Source organism: Lathyrus oleraceus, chromosome 5, assembly GCF_024323335.1.
Source record: "Lathyrus oleraceus cultivar Zhongwan6 chromosome 5, CAAS_Psat_ZW6_1.0, whole genome shotgun sequence".
Lineage (NCBI taxonomy): Eukaryota > Viridiplantae > Streptophyta > Magnoliopsida > Fabales > Fabaceae > Lathyrus > Lathyrus oleraceus.
This window is the reverse complement of record NC_066583.1, coordinates 481,082,389-481,095,090: the sequence shown is the minus strand read 5'-3', so window position 1 is coordinate 481,095,090 and position 12,702 is coordinate 481,082,389. Positions and strand designations below refer to the sequence as shown.

General features: G+C 38.8%; 1 non-coding gene across 1 annotated transcript; it reads right to left on the bottom strand.

Moving 5' to 3' along the window:
- Positions 1-2,651: 2,651 nt before the first annotated feature.
- LOC127089028 (small nucleolar RNA R71) lies at positions 2,652-2,758 on the bottom strand. The gene has a single exon (XR_007790808.1). It is a non-coding gene; the product is annotated as a small nucleolar RNA R71 (small nucleolar RNA).
- Positions 2,759-12,702: the final 9,944 nt, after the last annotated feature.

Genomic DNA, 12,702 nt, shown 5'->3' with positions numbered 1-12,702 from the left:
TGTTCACGTGCTTGGATCCGTGAACGAGAAGAGTTGCTTCAGCAGATCAAGGAGAAGGATGCTTTGATAGAGTTCCTTGAGCATCAGGTTATTGATGATCCTAATGACGCATGGACTTCTCTACTTCCTCAGTCCTCCAGGTTTTGGAAGAGGAAGTACGATCGACTCGCCAAGGAGAAAGCAGATATGGAGGCAGCCTATGAGGAGTAGGTGAAGAGGCTTCGTGCATCTTATTTTCCTGTGTCCCGAGCTTTAGATGATTGTTTCTAGGGATCCATAGGATGATTGATAACATGAAATAATATCACATTTTTGGACTCGATTTAATTAAATTATATTATTATTTGATTCGATTTATTTCATTTTATTCGATATTACTTGGTATTTTCCTTCTATTTATTTCAGGCAACATTATTTGAAGCACACGTGAAAAACAAAGAAAAGGAGGTGCAAAAAGTATGAGAAACAATTCCACTAAAGCCCAGCCCAAAATTGCCTAAGCGCTGAAGCTGTGACGAGCGCCACACATGGTGTGACGAACGTCACACTCCACTCCTATATTTTTGGCTTTTGACGCGCAACAGAGGCACGTTGAGCCTATTCTTCCGTTTGACTCGTTGAAGCGTGAAGGTTACTTACTGAAGGAATTTGTGGGAAACGGTTACAAATTGGAGTAATATAAATAGAGCCAAGGATCCAACCCTGCAGCTCTCCCGGTCTCGCTCAATTTTCCAGTTTTTGGCACTGCATTTATTTTACTGCCTTTTTAATTCTTTCAGCACTTTACTTTCCTAGCAATTTTTATTTCTTTTCTTTTCCAGTCAATCTTTCAAGCATTCAATTAATTTTCTCACAATAGTTTCTACACCGGAAACTATTATGTAATTTTTACTGGGTCTAACCTTACGTTAGATCATAGTATTTTATTCCTTCGCCTTTATTTTACTGTCTGATCGAAGATTGTGAAGAACAAATCCAACCGGCTTGTGGTGGAGTTTTCAAACATCGAAGTTAGAGAACAATCAAGATTTCTATTAATTTTACAGGTTCTTTAATTTATTGTTTTAATTTATATATGCTATGCACTATTATTTATCTATACTGTCTGTCTGGTATGGCTGTATGTAAGCATAATTATTGTTTAGGCTTGTTTAGCATGTCTGGCTAAATAAACTTAGATATCGGTATGTAAAGTAAGCGGAATGAAGGAATCAAAACTAAGTTGGTTTAAATTTATTTAAAAATACAATCACTCTTTTTATGGTCTTAATTTACAGAATTAACACCAAAGTTTTTGTACGAGAGTAAAAGACATAAAGAAGTTAAAATCAATAGAACGAAAGTTTGAGCTTTTAACTGGACAGTGTAAATTGGACATTAATTTTAAATCAGGGCGAAAGCAACTTTTAGAGTTAATTAAATTCTAATCATTTTCAAAAAGTATTTTTAAAGGTTAAATGTGAGGACGAGAGTTAAGCATTTAAGTTTAATTATATAATCTAAGTCAACAGAGCGAGAGTTTGAGACAAGGGTGTTTAAATGGTTAGTATTTTCTTAAAAAGAGTTTCTATAGATTCTATTGTTTTCAAAAAGTGATTTTGGACTTAACTAATTGGTGACAGCGCACGTTAATATAAAGTCATAGTCTATTCAACAGAGCGAGAGTTTGAGAAAAGGCTTTTAAATTAATAGTGTCTACTGAAAAGATTTATTTTAAAACTACGAAACCAACGAAGATTTGATTCCCTAATTACGACGAACTACCTACCGATATCTGCTATATTTGATATTTAATCTAGATCTTATTTTAGTTTTACTTTTCCCCCTAATCATCAAAGTATCATCCGCCTTAGCTTTACGAAGTAACCTTAGAAAAACGGTATATCGATTCATAAGTCCCTGTGGGATCGATATCTTTTATTACTACGCGATTAGACTGTGCACTTGCAGTTAATATCCCAATAGACTCATAAAGTCGCGATCAAGTTTTTGGCGCCATTGCCGGGGACTTTTATTTAGTCGATATCGTAACTCTTCTGTTACGCTGTAGAGACTAAGGCATTTTTTTTTTATTTTTTTTATTTTCCTTTTGTCTTTCGTTGATTTGTATGCCACACACTCGCTCACAAGGCGAACCGTACTACTTACGAATCAACGACGTTGAATGATATCTCTGAGTCTTACGACGAATTCGAGAGTATCATGCTGCAAACAATCTCCCTCCAATCGAAATTCCTGATCTCAAAAATCTTCTTCCTTCGCCGATACCCGAGATGGCAGAACCAGCTCGTGCTCTTCGAGATTACGCCGCTCCATCGCAAGATGAGCCACATTCGAGTATTGCTCCACCCACAATCGAAGCAAACAATTTCGAACTTAAACCTTCGCTGTTACAAGCAGTGCAACAAAATCAATTCTCTGGAAATCCTACCGAGGATCCAAACCTTCATTTATCCGTATTTGTCCAATACGCCGATACTGTTAAAGCTAATGGTGTCACTTCAGAGGCAATTCGACTTCGTGTCTTTCCTTTCTCGTTAAGAGATAAAGCTAGAAGATGGCTTCAGTCTCTTCCTTCCAACTCAGTCACCACATGGAATGAGTTGAAGAAATTCTTTCTTGCCCGATATTTTCCTCCAAGCAAAACAGATATGTTGAGAGCCTAAATAAATGGATTTAAACAGAAAGATAACGAGTCTCTTTTCGAAGCTTGGGAAAGATACAAAGACATGATGAGACTTTGTCCACACCATGGTTTAGAGGACTGGTTAGTAATTCATACCTTCTATAATGGTCTCTTGTACAACACAAGGTTAACAATCGACGCCGCCGCAGGTGGTGTGCTTATGGATAAACCTTACGCCGATGCTTATCAACTTATTGAGAGCATGGCCCAAAACCATTATCAGTGGGGAAGCGAACGAACAATGGTAGAAAAACCTCAGACGAAAACTGGCATGTACGAGATAAGTAGCCTTGATCATGTTAATGCAAAAGTGGAAGCTCTTGCCCAGAAAATTGAAAGCTTAAATGTATCACCTCCAGCCACCGTGGTTGCCGTAACTCAAAATTGTGAAGTCTGTGGAATCCAAGGCCACACCCCTACAGATTGTCAACTCCTAACAGGAATCCAAGCAGAGCAAGTGAACTATGCTCAAGGAAATCCCTACTCGCATACCTATAACTCAAACTGGAAGAACCATCCTAATTTTTCATATAAGAGTAATAATGCTTTATACGCACCAGGACAAGCTCCCAGTCAAGCCCCAGCTATACCTCCTGGATATCAAAAACCGACCCCATCTACACCTAACAATAACGTTCCTAGGAAATCCAACTTGGAAATCATGATGGAGAACTTCATAGCTTCTCAACAGCAAACCAATAAAGATTTCTTAAACCAGAATGTACACACTAGTGAACAAATTAAACATCTAGCAAGTAAAGTAGATGCCCTGGCTACCCATAACAAAATGCTGGAAACACAAATCTCACAGGTAGCTCAACAACAAGCGCCTACTGCTGCCCCAACTGGTACATTTCCTGGACATCCCCAACCTAACCCGAAAAGCCACGCTCATGCAATTATATTAAGAAGTGGAACAGAGGTAGAAGGACCGTCTGATCCAAGAATTGAAAACCAAAACTCTAAAAAGTCAACTGAGGAAGAAAATAAACCTAAGGAAAAGGATGAGAGTAATAAGGAAACCGTAGAAAAGAAAGATCCTTATATACCTCCACCGCCTTATAAACCACCTATCCCTTATCCTCAAAGGCTTATTAAAACCAAAGATGCGGGCCAATTTAAAAAATTTGTTGACCTACTGAAACAATTAAACGTCACCATCCCGTTTACATAAGCTATTACACAGATGCCCTTATATGCTAAGTTCTTAAAAGAAATTCTTTCTAATAAAAGGAAACTTGAAGATAGCGAAACCGTTAAACTCACTGCTAAGTGCAGCGCTATAATCCAGAATATGCCTCCTAAACTTAAAGATCCTGGTAGTTTCTCTATACCCTGTCACATAGGAAAATTCGTCATAGACAAAGCACTATGCGATTTAGGAGCCAGTATCAGTGTTATGCCTTTATCCATATGCAAGAAACTGGAAATGGGAGAATTAAGACCAACTAAAATGTCTGTACAATTAGCAGATCGTTCCGTTAGATATCCCGTAGGAATTCTTGAAAACGTTCCCGTGCGCATAGGTCAATTCTACATCCCAACCGATTTTATAATTATGGACATAAGAGAAGATGAATTTACCCCCATTATATTGGGAAGACCATTCTTAGCAACCGCCGGTGCTATCATAGATGTAAAACGAGGACGACTCACTTTCGAAGGAGGAGAAGAGAAAATTGAGTTCATTCTCTCCCAATTTTTGAAAGAACCTGCAATAGATGACACATGTTACTTCATGGATATCATCGACGAATGCATAAAAGAAACAGAATTAGAAAATGACAAATTGTCTGACTATCGTGTAGAAGACGGACTGAATCATTGTTTAGCAATAACACCGGATCATACGCAATGCCTCAAGAAACCAAACCTCGACCTGAAAACACTTCCCAAAAATCTGAGATATGAATTCCTGGACTTAGAACTTGAACGACCAGTGATAGTTAATGCAGACCTAGGAAAACTCGAAACCGAAAAACTCCTACATATCTTAAGAAAATATCCAACCGCACTAGGATATAACATCACCGATCTTAAAGGGATAAGTCCTTCTATTTGTATGCACCGCATTATGCTAGAAGAAGACTGTAAAACTTCTAGGGAACATCAGAGGAGACTAAACCCGATCCTGAGTGAGGTAGTGAAAAAGGAAGTAACGAAGTTATTAGAGGCAGGTATCATATATCCTATATCCGATAGCAAATGGGTTAGTCCTGTACACGTAGTACCAAAGAAAGGAGGTATAACCGTTATCGAAAATGAAAAAGGAGAAACTATAACCAAACGAATCGAATCAGGATGGAGAATGTGCATTGACTATAGGAAACTAAACAAAGCAACCCGAAAAGATCATTTTCCTTTACCATTCATAGACCAGATGTTAGAACGATTAGCAAAACATTCTCATTTCTGCTATCTGGACGGCTACTCAGGCTTCTTTCAAATACCAATTCACCCTGATGACCAAGAAAATACAACGTTCACATGTCCTTTTGGTACCTTCGCTTATTGACGAATGCCGTTTGGCTTGTGCAATGCTCCTGCAACCTTTCAAAGGTGCATGATGGCAATATTCGCCGATTTTCTCGAAAACATCATGGAAGTCTTTATGGATGACTTTTCCGTATGCGGACAAAGTTTCAAAGAATGTCTTGAAAACCTAGAAAGAGTTCTAGAACGATGTGTAAAAGTAAACCTAGTACTTAATTGGGAAAAATGTCACTTTATGGTACAAGAATGAATTGTTTTAGGACACATCATATCAAATAGAGGAATTGAAGTAGACAAAGCCAAAATAGAAGTAATCGAAAACCTTCAACCTCCGAAAACTGTGAGAGAAGTACGAAGCTTCCTAGGACATGCCGGTTTTTACCGACGATTTATTAAAGATTTCTCTAAAATAACTAAACCTTTAACCGGACTATTAATGAAAGATGCTGAATTCGTATTCGACGGTAAATGCTTAGAAGCGTTTCAAACACTTAAACAGGCATTGATCTCCGCGCCCATAATGCAGACTCCGGATTGGAATGAACCATTCGAAATAATGTGTGACGCAAGTGACTACGCCGTAGGCGCTGTTTTAGGACAACGAAAGGACAACAAACTTCACGTCATATATTATGCGAGTAGAACTCTAGATGAAGCGCAGATGAATTACGCCACGACCGAGAAAGAACTTTTAGCAGTAGTGTTTGCACTAGATAAATTTCGTTCTTACTTGGTCGGAGCTAAAATAATCATTTACACTGACCACGCTGCCATTAAGTACCTCTTAACAAAAAAGGACGCTAAACCTAGACTCCTAAGGTGGATCTTGTTATTACAAGAATTCGATTTGGAAATCAAAGATAAAAAAGGAACTGAAAACGTAGTGGCAGATCACCTTTCTAGACTTGAAAATCTGGAACCGGAAAGAACATCGATCAATGATGACTTCTCATACGATAAACTTATAGCTAATTTGGGAGAAAATAGAGTTGATGAACAGGTAGAGACCGCCTTGGCTGTATGTGTTACACCATGGTACGCCGATTTTGTCAATTATTTAGCCGCCGGAATAATTCCACTTAATTTATCCTACCAGCCAAAGAAACGATTCTTCCATGACTTGAAACATTATTACTGGGACGACCCTTTACTTTTCAAAAGAGGCCCCGATGGTATTTTCCGTCGGTGTATACCTGAAGAAGAGATAGAAAATATAATCCGACATTGTCATTCCGCTCCTTATGATGGACACGCAAGTACATCCAAGACCTGCTCTAAAATCCTACAAGCCGGTCTTTATTGGCCAAACATATGGAAGGATGTGCATGCTGCTGTCAAGAAATGTGATAGATGCCAACGCACAGGAAACATATCTAGACGTGACGAGATGCCACAAAAGGGCATTTTGGAAGTAGAGATTTTCGACGTGTGGGGAATAGATTTCATGGGACCTTTTCCACCTTCTTTCGGTAACAAGTACATACTCGTGGCGGTTGACTACGTATCAAAATAGATTGAAGCTATAGCTTCTCCAACAAACGACACACGAGTGGTAACTAGACTCTTTAAGAATATAATTTTTCCAAGATTTGGTGTCCCAAGAATAGTCGTCAGTGATGGTGGATCACATTTCATATCTAAGATACTTGAAAAACTACTGTTTAAGTATGGTGTAAGTCATCGAGTAGCGACACCTTACCATCCTCAAACCAGTGGACAAGTGGAAGTGTCTAACAGAGAAATCAAACAAATATTAGAAAAAACAGTCGCCACCTCAAGGAAAGACTGGTCATCTAAATTACCTGAAGCTTTATGGGCTTATCGAACCGCTTACAAAACTCCAATAGGAACAACCCCATTTAAGCTTATTTATGGTAAATCTTGCCACCTCCGGGTAGAGTTGGAACATAAGGCCTATTGGGCTATTAAAAATTTAAATTTAAACTATAAGACCGCCGGTGAAAAGCGAATCCTTGATATAAACGAATTAGAAGAACTTAGACTGGACGCATACGAAAATGCCAGGATCTACAAGGAAAGAACGAAAAAATGGCATGATAAGCGCATATCAAGGAAAACTTTCAAACAAGGCAATGTAGTCCTTTTGTTCAACTCTAGACTTAAGTTATTCCCAGGAAAACTATGCTCTAGGTGGTCAGGCCCTTTCCAAGTTACTAATATTTTCCCTAGCGGAGCTGTGGAAATTAAAGGAAAATCTATGGAAGCATTTATCGTAAACGGGCAGCGTCTAAAACATTATCACTATGATGAAAACGATGAAGACTCGCAAGTCCTGCACTTAGATGTAATGCCTCCAGAATTTATAGATTATATTTGATAGTTTTTATGTCGAGCTTGCGACATTAAACAAAGCACTTCGTGGGAGACAACCCACAATTTTCTCTTTTTCTATTTTTTATACTATTTTTTCTTTGATTATTCTTTTTGATTTTATTTAGTATTCATTCTTCATTAGTTTTATTCTATAAAACTTTTCTTCTTCTCTTCTTTCGGCATCTGGCCACATCCTGACTAAATTCTTGTTTTTCTTTTCTTTAGTTAACACTAACCTGATGGGACAAATTGATCGTATGGGTATCAAATTCAGAGGGAAAGCTCAGAAACAAAAGTTCGAAGAACTAGCAGAGAGAGAGATGCACCCAAGTTTCTATGCTGATGATTGGGAAATGACTGCCCTTGGACTAAGAGAGAGTGTCATGTATCTGCTGAGTCAAATAGGGTGGGAAACCACACCTATTCGAAGATAATTTGTCACTTACCGGAGGCTAACTCTAGAATTCCTTAGCTCCCTGATCTACCTACCCAGCCATGGAAAAGGAATAAGCAGAGGTTTCATTCAGTTCAGGTTGTTCAACATGGAGTATCAATTTAACATTCAAGACTTTACTAACCTTTTAGGGTTCCCTACCTCTTTTGATACATTCACCATGAGCCAAGAAGACCTTTTTGAATATAGAGAACTTGAACATTTTTGTGGAAGTTTGACGGGAAATGACGACCCTGAGGAACATGAGTTTCTTTCTGGAAACATTCATAACCCATCATTTCGCTATTTCCACAAAATCCTAGCACACACTCTCTTTGGGAAGAAATCAAACAATACCATAGTATCACGTGATGAGCTCTTCATAATATTTTGTGCTTCCCAGAACCGTCCAGTGAATGATGCCACTTATATGTTGGCAAATTTTGACCGTCTTATTCAGGATGACCGAGCACCAATTCAAATAGGAGGTTTGATAACCATGATTGCTAATGCTATTGGATTGCGCCAACCCATGCTAGACTTGAGCCCTTTTTGTGGCATTGCGCCTATGAGTATACCTTTCCTCTTCAACACTATGTTTATAGGAAATCTCGGGCCTGAAGAGTTTGAGCTTATAATTAACAACCAAGTTCTTTGCCTATTCACCTTGCCTAGTCCAATGACTAGTGTTCATAACCGAAATAACTGGCTCTACAACCTGAACGGAACATCCTCCCCTGTTAGATCTATCGAATCCATCCAAGACTATGAGATTTGTGACGACCCAATTCCTTATGCTGAGTCTGACCCACAGACACCTACTGGATACCATGATGTTACCTCTCCACCTCGTCCTATCCCGTCCGCAGAATCTGCTATACCTGATCTTAGACATCATATGCCCGGAACTGATTATAACACCGCCATTCAAGCCTTGATGTCAGAACAAGCGGCCATGAGAGAAGAGTTAAATATGATGGGACACGAAATTGTGCAATACATGACTACTATGACAAATCACTTCCTCGAGCTGAACCGCCGTGTCGATTCCTTTGCCCCTCCAACAAAAGATCCTGCAAATGGCTAGAAGAATTAGAGTTAATTAGTTTTAGTCTTAGGATTTATAGTTTTGTTTGACATTAGATTTTTAATCTTAATATTTGTTTTTCCATGTTTTCTTTTATTTTAAATATTACTTTATATTTATTGAAGCTATTGGCATTATTGGTTTATTTTATTTTGATCTATGCAATTTCCATAATTACAAGTAATGATATTCACTATATGCTACTAATTACAATGCCTGTTAAAGAAATACATTTATTATGGTAGTAGAATAGCATGCAAGACAATTTAAAAGAATTACAATAGAAAATAAAATAAAACAATAAAACAATAAATATAAACAAAATACATAACAAAAAAATAAATATAATAATAACAACAAATTATGAAGCACCCACGCAAGCAGTGACCGTTGCAAGCTGACTGTGTGACGAGCGTCACACACGCCATCACGGTCGTCACACCAAGTGCCTGTGACGCCCGTAACACCTCCCGTCACGAGCGTGACAGCTTCAGAATAAGTGAGCGTTAGTAACCGTTGGGGACACGACCGTTACACCACTCAACTTTTTGTTTTCCCCATTCATTCACCCATTTACTCACATTCATCCACATTTATTTTTTTTCTCTCACCCACTCCTCTTCCAACTTCCAAAACTTTTCCTATAAATACCTACCATATCTTTCTTCATACACCACAAACCATTATATAAAAAAATCCATTTTCATTCCTTTTACTTCTTTCAACCCACTTATCAATATGGCGGGAAACCAACAATTCGGAAATATCATCTTCCGATCCGAAGATGATAATTATCAACAAGAGCAATTCGAACGATTTCAACAACGAGGTGTTGTCTCTACCAGGTATCCTGATTTAAATTGTTTACAAGAATTAGGATTACTTCAAGGTATACAATGGATGCTCCGCCTTGCTGATTTAACCTTTCTTTGCACACACAATCAACCTACCTACCCATCACTCACCTTAGAATTTTTAAGTTCTTATTCATACAACACTCCTACCGGTGAAGACAAGTACTTAACCGGTACCGCAACTTTCCGCATGTTCAACACCGAATACTCACTATCCCAGAACCAATTGAGTGACATGCTACAATTCCCTGTAGAAGGTCAAGTCCACCCAAGAATCCCTCCGAACTCCCAGTGGCACATAAACGCCTTCGACCTCTTTAGAAAAATATCCGGTGTGGAAACCAACAACTGGGATGTACTACTTGCTTCGCATATACATAACCCAACCATCCGGTACTTTATCCGCATCCTGCAAAACACCATTTTTGGTCGACCCAACAACAGCTAAGTCAATGCAAAGGAATTATTCTTCCTCCACTGCGTCTTTGAAATGGATACAAAGGTAAATGCTGCCTCCTTCTTATTTCACCATATCCGCTCCCTATGTGCTCGAGGCCGCCAACCTTTTGTGATTGGTGGACTAATCACCACCATAGCCCTTGGTTTGAATCTAGGGACCGCCTTCAAAATTTGCAATCTCTGCCACCCCTATTTATGGATATAAGTTATTGTCGCTCCAACCGCTTAATCAAAAATAGGGTAGGCGGAAGGTATTATCTTATGGTGAATAACCAAGAAGTCCTAAGCGTTGTTCTGCCCAACATTGCCCTTACAGATGTCACAAATCCCAACCGCTTCATCTACGATCTAAATGCTCCCGAATCTACCGAGCCTACACAAGCAAACCCGCCCCCGGACGAGTTTGAGGAAATGGAGCAAGGTGATCAAGGTCCTGAACAATAATCAGCCCCGCTCAACCCTTCCGATAATGCAACTGGTCCATCCTCCCGACGTCGTCGAAGAAGAAGGCCAGCAACTACTGATGACATCATGGATGCTATTGATGCTATGCAGGCGCAGAATCTCAAAGTAATGCAAATGATGCGCCAGATGCAACAACAACAGGAAGCGAGGAATGCAATAACCGACCAGCGGTTCTCTGACTTGCTCAACAGGTTTGACGACCTGGACGTACGTCAAAGATCACCGGGTCCAAGAACAAGAGGCGGAAGGCAGCATTGACTTTGGCTTCCCTTTTTCTTTTTTCTATTTCTTTTGTTTACTTTGAAACATTGGGGACAATGTTTCATTTAAGTGTGGGGGGGAAAAATGTTGTTTCAGTTATCTCTCTTTCAACGTTCATCTTTCAAGTATGTATTTCCCTTTTCATTGTTATTTCCCTTTCTGTTATCAATATAAAAAAAAAAATTTATAATATATATCATAAGTTGAGTCCCTAGTGTGAAAAATTTCTATTATCTATTCCCCTCAACTTTCTTGAGCCATAACAAAAATTCAACACACTCAATAAGTATAAAGGTTGCTTATTTTATCAAACTTGAGAAAATTTAGACAAAAACCATTACCGCCCCAACACTCTAAAAACCTCAACATGTTAGATCAGGCTAAGTACCTATTATACCAATCCCTTGAACTTTTAGTTTTATAGTAACCCCGAGTAGTTTATACGAGAAGTCGGCACCATCCTAATAGAAAACTACGTGGAGAGCCGATGAATATAAGTGAATGATTCCCAAGATAATATATTAGAAAAAGAAAAGAAAATCAGGAAATGCACTAATTAAGTTAGGTGATCCTTACCCGATCATTTAATCCAAAGGTTGCGGACCCTACAAAAACATTGTATGAACGATCCATTATGAGTTGGTTCAGTGGTGTCTGGTGCTGAACTTGGTAGGACGGACTACGGTCCGATCCCCCGCAATTTGCAATGGACTAAATAACGAAGTTATCCAACTTATGTACCAGAACTTCAAGCTAAAAAGGGAATCAGAATCGCTAACCGGTTACTCCACTATGTGCGCGAAAAGATAAAGGGCTTAATGTGATTTCGCTAGAATGAAAACGGATGAAATAAGAGTAAAAGAACTAGGCTTAGCGTGACTCGATCTGGTTTTCATAAGGTGAGGTTGTCTGAGGTTGTAATGGTAGTTGTTGATGTTAAGATTAAGCTCAGGTTATTTCTAAACGAGATTTACTTGCAACCTATTACGACTTGATGTGTGTTTGGAAATTTCATCTAGCTAATACTTTAAACTGATTTCTATACTGTATATTGCTTGAGGACAAGCAAAGATCTAAGTATGGGGGAGTTTGATAACATGAAATAATATCACATTTTTGGACTCGATTTAATTAAATTATATTATTATTTGATTCGATTTATTTCATTTTATTCGATATTACTTGGTATTTTCCTTCTATTTATTTCAGGCAACATCATTTGAAGCACACGCGAAAAACAAAGAAAAGGAGGTGCAAAAAGTATGAGAAACAATTCCACTAAAGCCCAGCCCAAAATTGCCTAAGCGCTGAAGCTGTGATGAGCGCCACGCATGGTGTGACGAGCGTCACGCCCTGCTACCTTGTGTTACGAGCGTAACTCATGGTGTGACGAACGTCACACTCCACTCCTATATTTTTGACTTTTGACGCGCAAGAGAGGCACGTTGAGCCTATTCTTCCGTTTGACTCGTTGAAGCGTGAAGGTTACTTACTGAAGGAAATTCTGGGAAACGGTTACAAATTGGAGTAATATAAATAGAGCCAAGGATCCAACCCTGCAGCTCTCTCGGTCTCGCTCAATTTTCCAATTTTCGGCACTGCATTTATTTTACTGCCTTTTTAATTCTTT